Source organism: Rana temporaria, chromosome 5 (genome assembly GCF_905171775.1).
Source record: "Rana temporaria chromosome 5, aRanTem1.1, whole genome shotgun sequence".
NCBI classification, from domain to species: domain Eukaryota; kingdom Metazoa; phylum Chordata; class Amphibia; order Anura; family Ranidae; genus Rana; species Rana temporaria.
In genome coordinates, this window is record NC_053493.1 from 340,192,207 (window position 1) to 340,205,172 (window position 12,966).

Sequence of the window (12,966 nt, forward strand, 5' to 3'; positions counted from 1 at the left end):
TAGGAATAACTCACTTAAATCTGTCCAAACCAGAGTCTATTAGACATCCCGGGTATAATAAAGTTTGAAACCCCAAATCATAAATTATAGTATAATAAATAACTACAAATAATTATAACAAATTATAATATAAGAATAATAAAAATGTATCAATAATGTAATCAAATCAAAAACACTGAAATTTGCTCAGTTGCAGAATTGTCGCTGTCATTACTTTCAGTGTCTGAAGACGAATTTCCCCACAAATCGCTATCGCTCAATTCTGCAAGTTTTATTATATTCTAAAACTACTTTTGACATAAAGGGACACTTTTTGGTTGCTATGGACATTCTACAGTTTCCAGGCAGAAAGAACAGTATTTATAATATAAAAGTGCATGTAGGACACTGGGCAGACCACTAGGGACAAAGGGGGTGTGTATTTATTTCATACAGTACTGTAATCTGTAAGATTACAGTGTACTGTATGTGTACTGTGTTTTTACTTTTTTTTATTTGGCACCAATCTCCGCCCCCGTGCGTCGCAACGTCGCAGGGAACAGAGCTCGGCGGCACTCGGGCACTGTGTGAATCGAGCGAGGAGACAGCTCAATAACACAGCGGGGAGACATCGCAGGATCCAGGGACACGGTAAGTAAACTCTGCCTGGATACTGCGATGCGATCCCGAGTCTGGCTCGGAGATACCGCTAATGGTACTGAAATTCCACCCCGAGCCAGACTCAGGAATACCGCTAGACAGGTTAATGGTGCATTTAATTGGCACAGGTCAGGCTGCATTTAATGGGCACAGGTCAGGCTGCATTTAATTGGCACAGGTCAGGCTGAATTTAATGGGCACAGGTCAGGCTGCATTTAATCGGACTGGTAAGGCTGCATTTCATGGGCACTGGTAAATATTTTAGTACACCATTTGGTTCAGAATGTTTTTTTTCTTGTTTTCCTCCTCTAAAACCAAAGTGCGTCTTATGGTCAGGTGCATCTAAGGCCCCGTACACACGACCGGATCTATCCGCTGAAACTGGTCCTACGGACCAGTTCCAGCGGACCGATCCGGTCGTGTGTAGGCCCGAGCGGACAATTGTCCGGCGGATCGGACAGTTTCCAGTGGACAAAAATTGCTTAGCATGCTAAGCAATCTGTCCGCTGGAAACCTGTCCATCGGACGTGTTCGGTCGTCTGTACAGACTCACCGGACACGTCCGACCGCCCGCCATACCTCGCATGCGTCGTACTGATTCGACGCATGTGTGGAAGCTTTAAACTTCAAGGCCGCCCACGTCGCTGCGTCATCGTCGCGGCGACGCCCCGCGTATTGTTTACGTGCGGATTTCTGTCTGATGGTGTGTACAACCATCAGACAGAAATCCGGCAGCCGGACACAGCGGATCTGTCCGCTAAAAACGGTCCGGCGGACCGTTTTCAGCGGACAGATCCGATGGTGTGTACGCCGCCTTTTGGAGCGAAAAATACGGTACATTATCGTATAATGCCGCGTACATACGGTCGTTTTCTGTGATGAAATAAAACAACGTTTTTTATCATGAAACAAAACAACGTTTTTCAAACTTCATTTTAAAAAACTATGTTGCCTACACACCATAGTTTTTTCAAAATGCTCTAGCAAAGCGCGGTTACGTTCAGCACGTACGACGGCACTCTGTTCCATTCAAGCTCGCGTCATAACTTGCTTCTGAGCATGCACGGGTTTAAAAACGTTGTTTTAAATGTCGTTTTAGCCCACACACTATCATTTTAAATGACACAAAAAACGACGTTTTGAAAAACGACATAAAAAATTGAAGCATGTTCGAAATTTTTTTTGGTCGTTTTTCAGAAGACATAAAACAACGTTTTCCCCACACACGGTCGTTTTAAATGACGTTTTTAAAAATGTCGTTTTTTTTCATCACAAAAAAAAACGACCGCGTGTACGCGGCATAAGGTCTCTTAGGACAAGAACTCCTGTCATTATCTTTTTGAAATGTAAAATGAGAGTGTTTCATATACAGAAAAACACGGTAAATAAAGAGATATGCACACACAGTGTACGCTCTATCTTATTTTCCACATCCATTTTCATCTATGTTTTATTTTATACATGCTAATTTAGGTAGTCTTTTAGTTCAAAATCTATGAATAAAAACGCATAAAAATACATAATTAGAGAAACTGTGCAAAGCAAAATGATCTCTGAATTTTCACAAAACAGGTTTTGCGTATTAGCAATGTGACTGAATCATCAGGCAGGATACTGCAAGAAGTACACCAGATGTCTGCCTGTAAAGGGAACAGATGTAGAAGTCTTTCTGATATTCTTCCCTGAAGGACTTCAGCCCAGACCATATGTAGCCAACACAAGGTAGCTGCTTCTATCAGCCTTCATTTTATCAGATGGGATGACACATAATCCTCTGATGGATGTCATTTTACCAAAATGATAATATTATGCAGTATATATATATATATATATATTTATACGTTATATGTGTGTGATCAACGAAACCAGTATACATTTTTGAAAACAGATTTGTAGTGTCAAATTTTGCAACATGAATTCTACAATCTACTTTTTCCTGTATAAATCTTCCCCTTTTAATAGCTAATGTCATTTATCAGACTGGTTGCTTTAACTTTAGATGTACAGACACTGATCACTTTACTCAATGTTTATTCACTTAGCAAAATAAATGTTAGTAAATAAGGTGTGTGTACTTTGTATACCCAAGGGAAAAGATAAAAACTGGATATTTGTTGGTATATGGTTGAAGTGAACACAACTTCACCTTATTTGTTGAGCTCTGTAAATATGCGCTTTGCCAAGTGAGTACGGTATTTACTTTACTAAGTAAACAGTTTCTACTACATTAGTAAAGCTACTTTATTGTGTCTTAAAGGGTCACTAAAGGCAGATTTTTATTTTTTTAAATAACAAACATGTTATACTTACCTCCACTGTGCAGCTCGCTTTGCACAGTGTCCCCTAACCCTGTCTTCTGGGGTCCCTCGGCGGCTGTCTCAGCTCCTCCTCGCAAAAGCTTTCTACCTTCATGCGAGCGAGCTTGCATGGTGGAAAGCTTTTGCGAGCGCGCTCCCTTGATACAGCGGCGGGCATAGCCACCGACTGTATCACACGGCCCCGCCCCCTCCCGGCGCGTGCCACGGCATCCGCTGTGATTGACAGCAGCGCCAGCCAATGGCTGTGCTGCTATCAATCCGTCCAGCCTAGCCAATCAACGGCCAGGCTGGAAACCCGAAGACCATCACATGGACGCGCGCGGGACTTTCGAGGGGTCAGGTAAGTAAAACGGAGGTTCGAGGGGGCCGGTACCATCAGATTTAGGATGCATTAAGGTGAAACAACATTTAGCTTTACAACCCCTTTAAAGGTCCTTGTGATTGGAGCTTCATTTTCTAATAAAACATTACTTGAGGTGATTGTAGCCGTATTAGTGTAATTGTGACAGAGAAAATTGAGTCATGTCCGTGATACTTTTTTTATTTGCACTAACATATAAATGAAAAATTATATGTTAGTGCAAATAAAAAAAGTATCACGGACATGACTCAATTTCCTCTAATAAAACATTGTATGAGCTTTCTACATAGTTAAGTTGGTTAGATAGTACATATTTTTTCTGTACATCCCGGGGATTCGGTGCCCATTGATACAGTACATGAAACACTGAAAAGTCATTAACCACTTCAGCCCCGGAAAGGTTTCACCCCCTTCTTGACCGCGCAATTTTTTGCTATACGCCACTGCGCTGTTTTAAAGCCGTGTACACACGATCAGTCCATCCGATGAGAACGGTCTGAAGGACCGTTGTCATCGGTTAACCGATGAAGCTGACTGATGGTCCGTCGCGCCCACACACCATAGGTTAAATAACCGATCGTGTCAGAACGCGGTGATGTAAAACACAACGACGTGCTGAAAAAAATGAAGTTCAATGTTTCCAAGCATGCGTCGACTTGATTCTGAGCATGCGTGGATTTTTAACCAATAGTCGTGCCTACTAACAATCGGTTTTGACCTATCGGTTAGGAATCCATTGGGTTAAATTTAAAGCAAGTTTGCTTTTTTTTAACCGATGGTTAAATAACCTATGGGGCCCACACACGATCGGTTTTGACCGATGAAAACGGTCCATCAGACCGTTGTCCTCTGTTTAACCTATCATGTGTACGAGGCCTAACTGACAATTGCGCAGACACTTTACCCAAACAAAATTGATGTCCTTTTTTTTCTCCACAAATAGAACATTATTTTCGTGTTATTTGATCACCTTCTGCGGTTTTTATTTTTTGCGCTATAAACAAAAAAAGTCCCACAGTTTGAAAAAAATAACAATATTTTTTACTTTCTGCTATAAAACACATCCAATAAAAAAAATTAACAAATCGAATTTCTTCATCAATTTAGGCCAATATGTATTTTGCTCCATGTTTTTGGTAAAAAAAATCCCAATAAGCGTATATTGATTGGTTTGTGCAAAAGTTATCGCGTCTACAAATGATGGGATATTTTTATGGCATTTTTATTTTTACTAGTAATGGCGGCGATCAGCGATTTTTAGCGGAACTGCGACATTGTGGTGGACAAATCGGACACTGAGTGACACTTTTTGGGGACCACTGACACCAATACAGTGATCAGTGTAAAAAATATGCACACCCACTGTACTAATGACACTGGCAAGGAAGGGGTTAACATCAGGGGCGATCAAAGGGTTAAGTGTGCTCCTAGGGAGTGTATTCTAACTGTGTGGGGGATTGCTTAACTGGAAGAAGGTAGAGCTCTGTGTTCCTGTTTAGAAGAAACACAAGATCTCTATCTTCTTTGCTGACAGAACGGGGGTCTGCCTTGTTTACACAGCGGAAGAGGGTCACGCGCCTCAGGCCCGGGAGAAGCAGAAACGTACAGGTAAATTGTTTCACACAGCCAGACTGCTCTGCCACAGTCCCCATCGAGACGAAACGTTGGGAGGCGACGTTCTGACGTCACCGCATCAAGTGTTTACACCCGGAAGATACAGGCTGTTCGCTCGAGGAGCCGGTTGGCTCGATTTTTATATGCTGTATGACAACTACCTTGATGTAAGTGTACATCTTTTTTAACATATTAAAAACCTTGAGGATCTTATGCTATGGGAGCTCTCTTTTCTTGTCAAACATATATCGCCACACTGTTTGAAGCCATCCAATAATGTGACCATCCCAGTCTGGTGATATGCTGTGAGTATATACCGTTATTACATGCTGTCTATGATCTCCTGTAATGATCATAGAGTTCCGGTAAGAGGCAGTGTGTCACTAAGGTGGAGGTGCTTCTATTATCACTCTTTTCAGGAGCTGGGATTATTTTTCTTTCACTTGGAGACCATGATTATTTAATCTGTTATGGACTTTATGGTGGACTGTGATTAACCCATAAGGGTTCATTATTCTTTTTTACCAAGCTCACGGTGTGATCACTGTTTGTTATTCACTTTTTGTAATATTTGCATCTCATTAATACGCACATTAGCGCAGCTTTTTCTTTGTATATTGTGTTATGATGTTGTATAACATTTTTTAGTTGCGGCTTTTACATTAGTTTATTTAGAGTAAGCGCAGTATATTTTTTCCATTTCTGCATGCTCTGCCACAGTAAATGTGTGGTGGGCGGTCCAGAACTGGTTAAAATAAGTTCTGTATAAATATGTGAAGTAAAGTGAAGGAGTGTGGAGGGACCAAGTCTCACAATCCCAAAGGGTGGAGGGACGACTGCCCTGGGCTGTGTGGTTTCATGTGCGGTGTGTGTGTGTGGGGGGGGGGGGGGTCTGCAAGGAAATTGAGGGGGGGAGATTGTGTTGGGGGGGGCAATTTGGGGGGTAGCAGAAGGTAAAAATAGCTAGGAGTGGTGATTTAGGGGGATTTGTGCTGGGAGGGGGGATGGGGCAAGAGGATTTGTGCTAGAAGAGTTGATATGGTGAAGGAAGAAAGACAATTGTGCTAGGAGGGGAAATTTTTGTTTGAGGGAGGGGGATTTGTGCTAGAATTGGTGACTTTTTTGGGGGAGTAGCATTTATGTTGAGGGCATGGGGGCAAATATTTGTGCTGGGAGGGGGATTTCAGCAAGAGGAGTGGATTTGCACTTAGGGGATAAGCATGCAGATTGGTGCTCAGTTTTTTTTTGGAGGGGGGGGGGGGATTTTTGCAGACACATAATGCTCATACATCATGAGGATGAGGGGGCACAGTTTGGCATGTTCACCCTGAGCTCTAAATTACCTTGTCCTGGCACTGATCCCAGGACCTAAGGGTGCCCATAGACATACAGATGGTCAGAGGTGCATGCAGGTGAATGTCTAGGAAAGCACCAGGTGTGTTTATATAGGGTGGGTAGGGGATGGAACAGGGCTGCCATCAGAAATGATGGGGCCACAAACACCCCACCTGACAGGGCCAGGACCTGAGCCCCACCACTCCTCTCTCCAACCCACAGGCAGGGTGCGTTGTGGAGAAATGTTGGTGAGTCAGAATTGAGGCATTCAAAACTTGTAGAGAGCACTGGTGTCAAAAGTATGTAACATGCAGAATGCAGGTGTTCGGAGTATGTAACATACAGCGTGCATGTGTCTGATGTGTATAATGTACAAGTTTCAGGTGTCAGGAATATGTAATGTACATAGTTCAGGGGTCAGGAGTGGGTAATGCATAGAGTGAAGGGTTCAGGTATGTAATGTAGGTGTTAAGTGGGTAATGTGCAGAGTGTAGGAGTCATGAGTGGGTAATTTACATAGTTCAGGGGTCAGGAGTGGGAAACAAATTGAGTGCAAGGGTCAAGAGTATGTAGCGTACAGAGTGCAAGGGTCAGGAGCGGATAAAGGAAGTAGATTAGCCTGGTGTACAAATGCCCCGGCCACAATGGTTTGCACTGTGGCATGGCTAAAAATGATCCCCTTGTTGCATTTCTACGTACAATGCACTCAGTTACAGTGCAGTGGTGTAAGTTTTAGGGGTTAAATCAGGCAGTGAGGAAGCAATGTTACACTTCCTCACCGCCTTGTCAAATGCCCTCTGAAAAGCTCTTTAGAGGGTGACACAAGTGTACGCCAATCCAAACCAATGTGCCCCTGTGCTTAACTTACACTCACCTGCAGGCTTTAACACATGGGCTGGGGGCAGAAAGGGGACTAAATAATGACTTTTGGTTGCAGGCAGAGTAATCTGCAGCGCTGTGTTTCTTGACAATTTAATTATAAAGTCCCGACCTACTCTGGCAGATTGATACAGAAGAGACTTTCAGTTGATATAGATAAATATAGATTGATATAGACCAGGACTTTCCCTTTCTGCCCCCAGCTCCCCGCTAAACAAATGAGGCCCAGGGAAGTTTTTTTTTTATTGCATCAGAGCGCAGTGACCGATGGCTGGTCACCCCCTCTCTGCCTCTAGACACCCCTGCTAAATTGGCAGGGCTGGGCCCGGTACTGGAGATCTGGATCTACCCCCCTGATTGATCACTGTGCACAGCTGCACCAGATTTAGTAAATCTCCCCCTGTGCCACCTTAGGCAATTCACTTTTCTAAGTGAACGGCCCCTACTCCTTTAATAAATTAACCCCTTTGTGTTGTCAGCAGGTAGAAAGAGCAAAATGTTCATAAAATTCTGAAAGAACAGGACAGATGGGTCTATGATTTATCCATAGTAGAATAATCCACAGAGGACAATAAAGCCTGATCATGGCACATTTTTAAAATAATCTGCATTTACTCCGCAGTGCATTGTCTGTGTTTCATACTAAAACGCTGGAAGAGAGCAGTGGATTAAAAATCAGATCCAATGACTATTTAGTCTGGACCTTTTTAACTCTACAGAAGCTTAAACATGATAAACATATATTTGTGTGACATATTATTACAGAAAATAGACTAACAAGGAACAAACCATGAAGAAATACCTTATTCAACCCTGCTGCTTAGTTTTATGTCTGAAATATCCTAGCTATTTGCTAGTAACCCATATCTAGTGTGTTGATAGCTATCATTTATACATTTCTCTGAGAATGATCGAAGCAGACAGTACCCATCACTATGTTAGAGAAAAAGATTGTCAAGTTTCATAGTCATTTGACACACAGAGAGGGCAGACAACCCTTTTAAAATAGTATGGGGTGATGATAGAACAAATGGAATGACATGGAAGCCTGCACAAATAAATTGTATTAACCCATTCTTCAAGAAAGTACCCTATAATTTCAGTTTGTACCACCGAGGCTCTAGGCATTGTACCATTGAACATGGAGCTTTCAACTTAGTGCTCCAACCATAGGCTGACAGCAAACATGACTTCACTGGCATCTGAACATTTATGACCTATAGATCTTTGTTCAGGTGCTTTAATTAGCTAGTTACGCGAATTTCCGAACGTACGTGCGGTCGACGCAGTGAAGTTACAACGTTTACGTTAGGTTTGCACGGCGTAAAGTTGCCCCTGCTATATGAGGGGCAACCAATGTTAAGTATGGCCGTCGTTCCCGTGCCGAAATTTAAAAATTTACGTTGTTTGCGTAAGTCGTCCGTGAATGGGGCTGGACTTCACGTCAAAACCAATGACGTCCTTGCGACGTCATTTGGAGCAATGCACCCTGGGATATTTTTAGGACGGCGCATGCGCAGTACGTTCGGCGCGGGAACGCGCTTAATTTAAATGCTCCACGCCCCCTACCCGGCTAATTTGAATTAGGCGGGCTTGCGCCAGGTGATTTATGCTACGCCGCCGCAACTTTACAGGCAAATGCTTTGTGAATAAAGCACTTGCCTGTAAAACTTGCGGCGGCGTAACGTAAATGACATACGTTACGCCGCCGCAGAGAAACGCTGGATCTACAAGAATCTGGCCCTAAATCTCTATCTGTTCTAAAAAAAAATATTATACAATCCTCTGGAACTCATGGTGATTCATGTGGTTAAAAATAACGAAATTCTCAGAGAATTCCCTTTCCAGCCACAGTAGCTTTCAGCCTCTCATAACATTTTAAAGACTGCCATCAATGGGGCTGGGCAGTGCACCTGTGCCAAAATGCCAGGATCTCACGTACCAGGGCTAAACCACCACAGAGGTTTGTGCGTTTTGAAAAATTTCCCTCTGCATGAGTTTGTTCATTTTACACCATCAAAAAAAAATAAAAAAAAATACTTTTCAATCGTTGTGTTGGAATAGACCTGAACTCTTGTCAGGAAACTTCTCACAAATTACACTTGAATATATGCAAAAGGCCTGGATTCAGATACTAAAAGATATAGTAACTGGTTTGCGCCATTCATCCTTTGACTCATCACCTTTTTTATTATTTTTATATATAAATTGTTTAGTTCAGGAGAGTAACTGCAATACGATGATAAACTCCCTGAGCCAAATTTTATCTTTAATGTTTGACAAGGGATACAGACCCAGCAGTGATTACACGCAAGGCATTGATTCTTTTAAACAGGTATACTCAGGGAAAGTTCTTAGATTTTCTATTACCTTGCAATGTATCTAAAGCTGGCAAAATATTGAAAGTATGAGACCTCAAAGTACTATTTTGTGTAGCTGAGGTTGCCGAAGCTGTTCCAAAATCCACATTTATATCAGAAACAGAAGTTGTTAGGTACACTAAGGGCAGACCAAACATCAACTACAGAATTAGCAGACTGCATAATAGTGCCAACAGCGGCAATAGAGTTAAAAAAAAATTAAGGGGAGATTTTCCATCAGCACTCCTGCTAGGGGCACATCTAGGTGGCCATAGGTTGTATCTTCACACCTGAATTTTTCTCCTCTTTGCTGTCCCTTTGCTCCTGGTTCCACCTTGTGACATGTCATCTTCTATGTGATCTTCTTGGTGCCAGACCAAACTTCTTCCAATGCCGTAGGTACTTTCCTTATGGCATCAGCTTCTTAACCCAACAAGAAAAGTATTCCCAAGCACATCTTCAGCAACTTGTTGTTGTTGCCTTCCTTGCCTGCATAGTCAGCGAATCACCTCAGGAATATCTTGATGCCAATAAAGAGGAAACACCACTGTGAGCTCATGGGTTTATGGCCAGAGGCTCACAGATGTTTCTCTGTCAACTGGCTCCTGAGGCAATTTCTCAGCACCCTTTTATCCCCCAAGACCTTTAGAAATTTTCTGAAGTCAGCTGACAGTCCAACAGTCCCCTCACAAGTCACAGGTGGAAAAGAAACCTATGGCTGTCACGATCCCATAAGGGAGGGAGGCCTTAAAACAGATAATCCTCCCTTTTCTTTCATTCCTGGTGTCCATGGTACGCTTCAAATCTTTATGGAGCTAGGGCATCTTGAAACTAATCATAGCTTCAGTTACACAGAAGACTAAAACAAAGAAAACAAACTGTCCATTAGTCATAACCTTTGAAATACTATCTGATAAGGGATTACCATACTTAACCACAAAATATAAAGCAGAGATTACAAGGAGTAAATATGTGAACATATGACTCAAATCCTGGAGTAACTTGCCCTTGTCAGTCTGGGGGCGAGTCAACCTCCTTAAAAAGAAAATCATTCCCAAATTCATCTACCTGTTCCGCCATTCCCCTAAGTCCTTCTTTAAAAAACGTAATAAAAATTTCTCCTCCTTTCTATGGGGTCTCTCACCGCCCAGATACAGACTGTCTACCTTGATGAGGCCGAGGACGCAGGGTGGCATGGCGTTCTCGGACTGTTACAAATATTTCCTGGCCGCGCAGCTGGTGACTGCGGCCTGGTGGTTACTCCCAGGCAGAACAAACTCATCCACTGTGCTGGAGGCTACGGTGGTTGGTTCAATAGAAGCTCTCCAATTTCTAATCTACAGGGGCCCTCGTGCCCCTTATTCCCTGACCCCCTCCATGCTTACCACCTTGCGGGCTTGGCGAGTAGGACTAGCTATTGAGAACTGCAAACACTCTGAGGTTTCCCTGAATGCCCCGATCTGGCTGAACCCTAGCCTTCTCCATTTTTATAAATTACTAGACCCCTATGCATGGACCAAGTATGGTGTCAAACTCATTTCTCATATTGTATCACAGAATTCTTTATTACCCTTATCACATCTCTCCTCCCTCTATAATATACATGCGCACTATCATTTTCATTACCTCCAACTATCCCATGCTTTTGCTGCACAATTCCCTTATTCCTCATGTATTGTGGCCCAGTCAGAGTTGGAGAGGACACTCAGGTTCAACTGTGCTGAGAAACCTACCTCGCATTTGTATACACACTTGATCTTTGTCACTCTCCCACCGCTGGACAAACTTTGGTCTTGCTGGCAGCGTGACATTCCCACACTAGACAATGATGATTGGAACGATGTTTGGGACTTCCCTTTCAGTTCGCTAGTTTCCATTTGTGACAGACTGGTGCAGTTCAAAATAGTTCATAGGGCATACTTCACCTCACACAGACTCCATAAGATGGACCCTGCACATTCCTCAGAATGCTGAAGGTGTGGAGCATCACCGGGTGATTTCTCCCATATCTTTTGGCGTTGCCCTAAGGTCCAGCAGTATTGGGGGGGAGGTGCTTGACTTAATTAATAGAGTCGCATCAGTCACTTTACCATTGGCAATGGAGGTATGCCTACTAGGACTCATTAAAACTATCATACCGACCATGGCTAAACGCACAATGATTGGCCTGTTACTATTTTACGCCTGGTAAAAAACAACTACCCCTTTGTTAGTTCAGTGGAAACGGTTGATAAACAACAGCCTTCCTTTGTACAAAGATACTTACGTAAACAGGGGCTGCCCACTAAAGTATGATAAAGTCTGGCGTACATGGTTGGCTGAACCTGAAACGGCCTGATGGTGAAATTTTATTTTTATTTCATTTTCAATTTTTGTCGTTGGACATCGCTATTGTTAGATGTTGTTTTTTTTGTATTTTTTTTATTGTATTTGCTGAAGACCACTCTGACGCTTTGCAAGAGCATGTTTTAGGCATGAGGTTGTGTACCATACGATTGATGTATCTTTATCCATCATACCCCTATTTGCAGAATTGTAATGTAGCACCGTCGTTGTTCATGACATGAGTACTGTAAGCACTTAGGTTGTTCGTGTTTTGTTTGTCTATAAAACTTGCAATAAAAATAATAAAAAAAAATAATAATATATGTGAACATATTGTTAACCCTTATAATTTAATAATATGTTGGTAAAATATAATAATCAGATCACATAAATAGATAGATGCTACATGGTGCTTTTATAGATAGCCATGGGGCTAGTTCTGGGCTCTTGTCTTCATTTCTTCTAACGACAGACCAAGAAAATGGCTCTATGTACTTTTCATGGCTCATTGTATTGGTACTAATAAAAGTACCAATACATTGGTTACCAAAACATTGATTAAATGACACTGACAGGAAAGGGGTTAACACTAGGGGGCGATCAAGGGGTTAAGTGTGTTCCCTGGATGTGTTCTAACTGTAGGGGGGGTGGGCTGCCAGGAACACGACAGAGATCACTGTTCCCGATCACTGGGAACAGTAGATCTCTGTCATGTCACTAGGCAGAACGGGAAATCACCTTGTTTACAGTTACCCGTTCCACCTCTCCTCACTGCGATCGTGGGTCGCCAGTGGACATCGAGTCAGCGGGACCTGCGCTATCCCTCTTTCACGGACCGACGTACATGTACTTCAATTCGTGCAGGAGAGCCGACCTGCCACAGTATATCTGCATGAGCTGGTCAGCTAGTGGTTAAACAGCATTCCTCACAGTGAAATCTGGGGGTAGCTCTGGGAAACCAGCAAAAAGCTGGAGGGATCAAAGGCACAAGAACAAAAGGCCATCCCACTGAAACTAGAGTACTCTGGTAGCAATTGGGGGTCTTCATAGTAGCTGGGTCTTCTGGTAAAGCTTTATGCTATTAGGCTCCAGCCTGGCTGCATGCACACCAGTTAATGCAGTGGATGGCCTAGTT